This window comes from Lactuca saligna, chromosome 8 (assembly GCF_052625555.1).
Source record: "Lactuca saligna cultivar CGN05327 chromosome 8, ASM5262555v1, whole genome shotgun sequence".
Taxonomy (NCBI): Eukaryota; Viridiplantae; Streptophyta; class Magnoliopsida; order Asterales; family Asteraceae; genus Lactuca; species Lactuca saligna.
The window spans coordinates 193,776,309-193,787,004 of record NC_136424.1 but is presented as its reverse complement, the minus strand read 5'-3'; positions in this window follow the sequence as shown (position 1 = coordinate 193,787,004).

Here is a 10,696-nt window from a genome sequence, read left to right as displayed (position 1 = left end):
TCCCTAGATCCTTAGTCCTAATCTAGCATGATGTTCTGTTAATTGATAATCATAACATAACTTGTATGGGCATTTTGGGGGTCCTTACTTGAGCTCGGCTGATTGCATGTACCATACCCCTTTTCTCTTTTCAAAATTCTTTTCTTTCTGAATTCTTTTCACTTTTCTAAAACTGTTTCATTTCTTAAACCCTTTTCACAAAACTGTCTTTTCATTTCAAAAAGTTTTTATCAAATCCCTTAGTTTGAGTTCAGACACACCTAAGAGTACATCCGAATCCCTCAAACCAAGGCTATGATACCAACTTGTAACGTCCCAAAATTCAAGACTGAAAATTTCTTTCATAAAACATTACTTAAAACATAATTATCAATCCATAACATAATCAGAGTATCATTCTCCAAAACATATGTTCATTATCAGAGAAAGACATTCCCAAGCTGTCTAATCTATGGTCTGTGCCATGTGATCACCCCGGGCTCTTCCCTCCGCTACCAGAAGAACCTGAAACCAAAACTGAAAACCATAAGCACGAAGCTTAGTGAGTTCCCCAACCTACCACATACCATGCATAACCACATACTACACATACTGGGCCGTGGCAACTATTCTAGGCCTCGACCCCCTTAACTCGGGCTTCGCCCGCTACAATGACCCTACTTGTCTTCGAGCCCCGCTCGGACACAAATCTGTTTCACTTAGGCCTTGCCTGTCACCAGGCCTCACCCGCAAACATATAATAGCACATAAACATATCACAAAACATAAGCTAAACATATACTAATGGATCCTATCCTAAGGCCTCGCCTATCCTGGGCCTCGCCCTCGTCCTGCTACTGATGAGTCATGGAACCCCTTTCACACCCCAAAATCGGAACGACGGAAACGTTCTGGAGTGGATGATGTCATGTCTAGTATCACAACATATGCATTATAGTAATCAAAGTACAACAACCATTACATTAATAGTAATAGTTTTACATGGTTTACATTACAACACATCTAAATAATACAAGTAATAATAAAACCATAAGCACGAAACTTAGTGAGTTCCCCAACCTACCACATACCATGCATAACCACATACTACACATACTGGTCCATGGCAACTATTCTAGGCCTCGACCCCCTTAACTCGGGCTTTGCCCGCTACAATGACCCTGCTTGTCTTCGAGCCCCGCTCGGACACAAATCTGTTTCACTTAGGCCTTGCCTGTCACTAGGCCTCGCCCGCAAACATATAATAGCACATAAACATATCACAACACATAAGCTAAACATAAACTAATGGATCCTGTCCTAAGGCCTCACCTATCTTGGGCCTCGCCCTCGTCCTGCTACTGATGAGTCATGGAACCCCTGTCACACCCCAAAACCAGAACGACGGAAACGTTCTGGAGTGGATGACGTCATGTCAAGTATCACAACATATGCATTATAGTAATCAAAGTACAACAACCATTGCATTAATAGTAATAGTTTTACATGGTTTACATTACAACACATCTAAATAATACAAGTAATAATATAGGTGGAGCTTGGAACTAAATTGTCTTCATCAAAAGCTTCGGGGATGTACCTGTCTAATGCTGACCTGAGAATACAAGTTATTTGAAAAGCGAGTATCAGCATTTTTACAAATGTTGGTGAGTTCATAATTATTTAGTGTCATTTTTATTCCAATAACTTTAATAAAAGTGGTACTTTTAGAGATCCATTATATTAGAGTCCTTTCCAGAAAATCCTATATTTGCTTTAATAAAAGCAGTCTTCTACCAGGACTGGATGAAGTTATGTGTTAAAAAGTAGTTTATACTTAATCGTTATCATTATCAAAATCCAGAATTTGATTATTAAAGAAATCAAGAGAGTATCCAGGAGAGTATCGATCGAACGACACACCTGGCTCAGTCTAACAAGGGTGACACAGACCCCAGATGGTACCAAATGAAAGGTACAACTAGCAAGGTCTAAAAACAGAGAATACAGACCCCAAACAGTATCAAATGAAAGATACAGCTAGGAAGGTCTAAAAACAGTGTGACTCTGAGAGTGGGTTCCAGCATACAGTGTAAAATGCTGGTGAAATACCGTTACCTTAAGGCCATGAATTATATGATAACCTGGGATACTCGTAACCATCCTAACCGAAACTAGAGTACCTGTCGCCCTACAAGCATCTATAAAATGTGAAATTTATCACCCCTTGGCTTCGTAGGCTGTGGACTGTAGTTAGCAGTCAGCGTGCGGGGGTGTCAATCCCGTATAGATCTATACACACAATGTCCGCTCTCCCTACATGAGACTCTGGTTACCAACTAGATGACAGAGAAGGTCGTGTCCCGAAGATGCATCCCAAATAGTGGGTAGTGTGTTTCCAATATAAGTGTTGAACTAGAGGTAGAGACTCATAACTGAACTGACTAGTGCATACCTATATTTCTATGCTCGTATATATAATATATAACTAATAAATAAAACAACCTTTGGACGGACGTCCGATCCCACCAGACCACATCTTAACGAAGAAAAGGAAATAGGGCGAACAAACCTTCCTAAGTCCTTCAACCATTATTTATATGAATCTATACAAGCATAGGCATACATCCAAACTACGCTTGAGTGAGTAACAAGTGAAGACATATCGTGAAGTATAAGCAAATCGTGACGTATAACCGAATCATGTGGAATAACCAAATCGTGAAGTATAAGCGTACAGTGTGGAATAACCGAATCGTAAGTATAAGCGTCAACTAACATAAGTGTATCATGAAGCGGAAACGTTAACAAGTAGGAGTTTAAACTAAGTAAGAGTGAGGCAGCGGTATCTAACAAGTAAGAGCATGCGACATGAAAGAGAACTTTGATGAAAAACCTTGGAAAATCCTTTATACTTAAGACAATCACCACTTGGTATTCTTTGGTAAAATAAGTTTGAAAAACCTTTAGAAATTCTTTAGAAACCTTTCATAAACCATTTTAAAATGAACTTTAATAAAACCGTATAAGTAAGAGTTTTAAACAAGTGAAAACATTTCAAAAAACCATTTATTGTATCCTACTCGGGAAAACAGTTACAGTGTGGTAAATCCTTGTGCAGGCGGGTTATCAATCACATGCGATTGATATGTTAACTGGCATGTTTAACTTGTATTCACCCCTATAAAACATGTAAAAACATTTAAAAGGTTCATTCAGGGGTATGAATGTTGGATAAGGTGTCTAAGTCCATAACTATTTCTGGTATGTACTTGACCCGACCCGGCATGGTCCATTTGGGTTGCATGGCACCATGCAATTGGATAGACTAAATGAGAGAAATAACACTTGGAGATTATTAATATATTATAAGTTCTAATATATTAATAATATTATTTGATTAGTTTGATGAAGAATTAATTTAGAATTAATTATGTGATCAAAAGATAACTAATTAAATATATGGGTTGATTATGTAAATCATCCATATCTTGTATAGTGGGCTAAGAGGCTCCATGGATTATCAAGTTGGGTTCCACCCATTGGATGCTCCATGGATGCTCCATGGGAGTTACAAACCCATGGGTCATGGAAATGAAGAGTCATGACACATTAGGGTTTAACCCTAGATGTGTCAACACTATATAAGAAACATATTCTCCACCAAAATCGGTTGACACTAAGAAACAAGAGGGCTTGGCCGATTTTTGAGAAGTGTGTGTTCTCTCATAAGTTCTTCCAAGAGCATTTGGTGTTGTGTGAAGCATTTGAGGCATCACACTTGGGGTGCTAGGCTCACAAGGTTTCAAGGAATACAAACAACAACAAGGTAAGTTATTCTATCTATACTTTAAGTTAAAATTGTTTCCCATGTATGCTAGATAGGAATATAACCTTGGAATTCAACTTTGCATGATAATTAGACAAACATAGATCCAAGGTTATTAGGGTTGCATGTACACTTAGGAAGTGTTAGAATGCTCAAAACCCATCAGTGGTATCAAAGCCTAGGCTTGTTTGCTTTTTATTTGTGCTTAAAAGTTGAAAAAAAAAAGTCGAAAATCTTGCTGTCTACGAATGGACTCGTCGAGTCCATAAGAGGGACTCGTCGAGTTCACGTGTATCTTCAACCAACTCGGCGAGTAAGTTCATGCACTCGGCGAGTAGGGTCGACTGGTTGCAGAATTTCGACTTTAGTTGCTGGAAATGAATTAGAAACATTACCCTAAACTTTTTGGTACTTGAAAAACTTGTTTTAGGTGGTGTAATGTCTTTGCTAATTCATTTACAACAACTAGTTATCAAAATTACAAAGTTTTAAGTGTAATTTAGATTTATGAATGTGTTTATATTCATGTTCTTGTTCTTATGATGTTTTAGATGATCATAGGAATTATTTGTAACCTATGTGGTAGATTAATTATTGATCATAATGTGTTTTAATGGAGTCCATAACTTGTCCTCAAGTTATGGAAAACCAAGAGTCACACTTGAATTAAAACCATTAAAAGAACACAAGAGTTAGAAAAATGAAGAGTCTTCATTTTATTACTCTATTAAACTCATAAGTTACAAGAAATGAAAAGTTTAGAAAGTTACAAAACTTGCCCTCATGTTTTGGAACAAATAAAGTTAAGTTAAAACTTTAGTTCCAACCCCTAGAATTTTAAAAGTTAAAATTCAACCCTTATACTTATATTATGATGATTTAATAATTATATATATATATATATATATATATATATATATATATATATATGTATAAGAATAAAGTCGTCTTACCGCTAGTACGCCTCATTCACGAAGCCGGTCTATAAGGTGGGTATAAGGTTGTTGCCTATAAAATGGTGACTTAATGGGTGAATATTCTCACCCACCGCTTGCTTGACTGGTGGAGGGTCGTTAGCCGAACGGGTAAGACAAGGACTTATAAATTCTCATTCAAAGTATGATGAATATAATAAAGTAACTAAATGTTTTATTAAATTCCCAATCTTAGTTACTTTAGGAAAATATGAATAAGGTGCTAATCCATGAAATTACACTTTACACTTTGTCTAAGTCGTTGGTGGAGCGTGTGTGGTTAACCGGCACACTAACTTGGACTTAACAAGGTAGGTAAAGGGTGACTTAAGGTTTATTATAGTATCGGTGGAGCGTGTGTGGTTTACCGGCACATCGATTGAGTGATAAACTTTAAGGGTACCAAGTGATTTGCATGGTTACTTCACACCTCGTTTTGTGATCCTCGGTATCCCAGTCACAAAACTTGGAGGGCACTCTCGAGATTGAAACATGCCTTTGAAAAGTTCATTGAATCTCAAAGAATCTAGGAATTTCTAACAACCAATCATAAAACCTAATATCTAATATTTCGGTTTTCGTGGTGGAAATTGGTGAATCGTCATTCACCTACCTTTCAAATATGTTATAGCTTGGATTACGGCATACCTCTTCTAAGTTATAATATATTGTGATTGGATCCTAGCCTTAATATTACATTTGGGTGTTTTATTAAGGACTCCCATAGATCTATACTAAACTTGTTCTTCTCTTTCAGATGTCTTCAAATAATGCTTCTGGCTCGAATCCTAATGGCTCTTTTACTCTTATGAGTTTGTGTGGGAAAGTCACCTTTGATGGATCCAACTTCAATGAATGGATCAGAAACATCAGGATGATTACCCGCTACGAGGACAAAGAATATGTCCTTGACAAGGAGCTTAAGGAGATTGATGAGACCACTACAACTCCTCAGGAGATCGCTGACTTTCAGGCACATGAAAGAGATGCTACGAAAGTAGCATGCATCATGATGGCCACAATGACAGCAGAACTCCAAAAGTCCTATGAGGATTTCTACCCTTATGAAATGCACCAAGATTTGATGGAAAGATACCATCAAAGTGCACGACAAGAGAGGTACGAAATCATCTGCTCCATGATAACAACCATGATGAAGGACGGGGATTCCGTCACGAGCCACATGCAGAAAATGCACAGGTATGTGGATCGATTACTGAAACTTAATGTGAACTTCCCGGAGGAGCTTGCAATAGATATAATTTTGCGCTCCTTACCATCGTGCTATGATCAATTCCGCATGACATATCACATGAATAAGGAAGAGGTCACACTCAACAAACTTCAGGGACTTCTCAAGACTGCAGAATCAGGTCTTAAGGGGAATTCGGTTGCTATCACTCCTACTCCAAAGTCAACTCCGGTTTTGGCAATCGGGAAAAGTCGAGGGAGGAAGAGAAAGAGATCTTCGAAGGGTACCAAGGCTCGGACCCTTGATGGCTCTTCTTCAAGTGGAACCAAGAAAGGTTTCATTACTCCTTCTTCTGACCCAAAAGAGGCTGAATGCTTCTATTGCCATGAAAAAGCTCATTGGAAGCGGAACTGCCCAAAGTACCAACAGCATGTGAAGGATGGGAAAGTCAAACCCAACCATGCAGGTATTTACACTATCATTTCTAATAACTCACCCAATTCGAAATCTTGGGTCCTTGATACCGGTTGTGGTATTCATATTTTTTGTGACTTGCAGGGACTAAGAAGAAGTGAGGATGTGGAGCAAGGAAGAATAAACTTGATCATGGGGAACAGGAAAGCTTCACCTGTCACCAAGATTGGAGTTTATACTTTATCGCTAAGTAGTGGGTTTAGTTTAGATTTGAATAAGTGTTGTTACTTGCCAGGAATGGCAAGAAATATTATTTCCTTTCATGCTTTGTACAAACAAGGGTTTACCTTTTCGTTTAATAATGAAGTTGGTTCTATTGATGCTTTCTTTAATAATGTTCTTTATTTTAAAGCATTACCTTGTGATGGTGTGTATGAAGCTGTGTCTGTTGTAGATAACTTAGGAAATAATGTTTTGTGTATTGATTATACTAATAATAATAACTTGGATAAAGCATCATTATGGCATTGTCATCTTGGACATATAAGCAAGAAACGCATAGGCCAACTCCAAAAGGATGGAGTCTTGGAGTCGTTTGACCTAAAGTCAACTGATAGTTGCGAATCATGCTGACTTGGAAAAATGACAAAGTCACCCTTCACAGGCTCGTGTGAAAGGGGTGAAGGTTTGTTGGACCTTATACACACGGATGTGTGTGGGCCATTTAAACATGCCACAAGGGATGCTAATCGTTATTATTTGACTTTTACTGATGATTACAGTAGATATGGATATGTGTACTTAATCAAGCATAAGTCAGAGACTTTCGAGAAGTTTAAGGAATTTAAACAGGAAGTCGAGAATCAATTGGGCAGGAACATTAAGATGCTTCGATCCGATCGGGGTGGTGAGTATCTTAGTTCAGAGTTCCTCGACTATCTAAGGGAATGTGGGATTGTATCACAATTGACACCTCCCAGGACACCGCAGTTGAATGGTGTGGCTGAGAGGCGTAATCGAACCTTGTTGGACATGGTTCGTTCCATGATGAGTCGAGCTTCGCTACCAATCTCATTATGGGGGTATGCCTTAGAGACTGCCGCCCATATCCTTAATCTAGTCCCTACAAAGAAAGTTGCCAAAACTCCTCACGAGATGTGGACTGGTAAAGTACCTAAACTAGACCACATCAAGATTTGGGGTTGCGAGGCTTTCGTGAGACGCGAGACTCATGATAAGCTCGAACCTCGAAGCGAGAGGTGTATTTTCATCGGCTACCCACAGCAATCCTTTGGTTACCTCTTCTACAGACCTAGTGACAATGTGGTCTTTGTAGCAAGAAGAGGAGTCTTTCGAGAAAGAGACTTTATAAGCCAAGGATACAGTGGGAGGAAAATTGATCTTGAAGAAATTCAAGAGTCAAGTGGTGAAGGAACTTCAAACTCTAGCCCTCAACTTGAGGAAGAAACTCCTGTTGAGCCAATTGACGAATCTGTACCTCTGAGGCGTTCTACGAGAGTTAGGAGTGCACCTGAGCATTACTATGGATTCCATATTACTGCAGAAGGTGAGACACTTATTAGTGATGGAACACTAGTAAGTCAAGATGACCCTAATAGCTACGAGGAAGCCATGGCAGGCCCCGAGTCTGCTAAATGGAAAGAGGCTATGGATAGCGAGATACAATCCATGTATGACAATCAAGTTTGGAACTTGGTTGAGAATGTACCAGGTCGAAAGACTATAGGGTGCAAATGGGTCTTCAAGAAGAAGACCGACATTGATGGTAAAGTACACACTTATAAGGCTAGACTGGTTGCAAAGGGCTTCTCTCAAATTCCTGGAGTGGATTATGATGAGACCTTTTCTCCGGTAGCCAGGATTAAGTCTATTCGGGTTCTGTTAGCCATAGCCACATTTCATGACTATGAAATTTGGCAAATGGATGTCAAAACTGCTTTCCTTAATGGAAAGTTGGCTGAAGATGTTTACATGAGTCAGCCAGAGGGTTTTGTCAGCAACAAGTACCCCAATAGAGTGTGTAAGCTTGAGAAATCCATTTATGGGTTAAAGCAAGCAACTCGCACATGGAATCTTTGCTTTGATGAAAAGGTCAAGGAATTTGGCTTTTCTAGGAGTGAAGATGAATCTTGTGTGTATGTCAAGGCTAGTGGGAGTATAGTTAGCTTCTTGGTATTGTATGTGGATGACATACTACTCATAGGAAACGACATTCCAACCCTGCAGGAAGTAAAGCCCTGGCTTGGAAAGTGTCTCGCTATGAAGGATCTTGGTGAAGCTGCCTATATTTTAGGGATAAGGATCTTGAGAGATTGGAGTAAAAGACTAATTGGACTTAGTCAAAGTACCTACTTGGATAAGGTGCTGAAGAGATTCAGAATGCAAGACTCCAAGAAAGGAGAGTTGTCCATCCAGAGTAACGCCAAACTGAGTAAGACACAAAGCCCTAGTACTGAGGCTGAGATAGCACAAATGAGTCGAATACCTTATGCTTCGGCTGGAGGATCGATCATGTATGCTATGACGTGTACTCGACCTGATGTAGCTTTTGCCCTGAGCATGGTTAGCAGGTTTCAGGGGAACCCTGGCAAGGCGCACTGGACTGCGGTAAAGAATATTCTCAAATACCTACGAAGGACTAAGGACTGGGTCCTTACCCTCGGTGGGAGTGATGACTTGAGAGTTGTAGGGTATAGTGATGCTAGCTTCCAGACTGATAGGGATAACTTCCGCTCTCAGTCGGGCTAGGTCTTTACCCTAAATGGAGGAGCAATTTCTTGGAAGAGTTCCAAGCAAGAGACAGTGGCAGATTCTACTTGTGAATCAGAGTATATTGCAGCTAGCGAGGCGGCAAAGGAGGCGTTATGGCTGAGGAACTTCATTGGAGACCTTGGAGTTGTACCAGCTACTAAAGAGCCAATGGAAATTTTCTGTGATAGTGAAAGCGCTGTTGCCTTAGCCAAGGAACCAAGGGATCACGGGAGATCCAGGCACATCGACAGAAAATACCATTTTATTAGACATCGAATAGAAGAAGGACTCCTCGTGGAAAAGAGGGTATCATCGGATGAGAACCCAGCAGACCCCCTCACAAAGGGACTGACTCGGGTTAAGAATCTTCAGCATGCTCGGAGCATAGGGCTGAAGGATGATATTAGATTTAGTAGTTAGATAACCTCGAAATTTGTAAAGTGTAATTGACATTTGATGATGAATAAAAATGTGTTTTATTTATGAGTAAAGTGTTTCTATCTCTTGTCGATCCTTTACTATATTTCTTTTGCATGTTTTGACTTCCAGAATAATTTTTGTTTGGTATAACATATTATTCAAATCTCCACAATCGGTCATATGTCGGAAATAGGTATGAATCAAGACTGTCATGTTTGGTTGTAGAGGTCTTGGACAAGGCTACAACAATCATGAGTGCTCATAAGTTCTGAGCATTGGACTCAACCCACGCTCACTGGAATCACTTCATGGAATTCTATCTCGAGTGATCGTGAGACGGTAATATCGTATAAGTCTTCAAACCTAGAGATATGATTTGTTACTTACAAGTTGGTTATGCATTGATTGTACGAAAAACGCATTGGTAACTCGGTGTTTATAAATCGCACTCTTATGTGTAATTCAATGAGTGGTAGAAAATACATATGAGTCGAAGTTTATCTGTTCCTTCTTGGATTAGAAGCTGATATATGGGCCCCTCGATGATTTTGTTTTGACCCCTGGACCGGGCCCGGTCAGAACTAAGTCGATGTGTTCAATGAAGTTCTTTGTCAAACAAATCGGAAATCGGGAAACAAATTGTTTCACAATGAGTAAGACATTGTTCCATGTATTTGTCCGACTGATATCTAGAACAGAGGATTATATGATCACTTATCTTAAATGGCGTACCATCATCTTCTCAGTTCCGAGAAACCTTGTAAAGAGCTACGATTGCCGATCGGTTCCTGAAGTCATACTTGTAGTAATAGTTATTAGACTTATCCAAGTGGGAGACTGTTGGATAACGTGTCTAAGTCCATAACTATTTCTGGTATGTACTTGACCCGACCCGGCATGGTCCATTTGGGTTGCATGGCACCATGCAATTGGATAGACTAAATGAGAGAAATAACACTTGGAGATTATTAATATATTATAAGTTCTAATATATTAATAATATTATTTGATTAGTTTGATCAAGAATTAATTTAGAATTAATTATGTGATCAAAAGATAACTAATTAAATATATGGGTTGATTATGTAAATCATCCATATCTTGTATAGTGGGCTA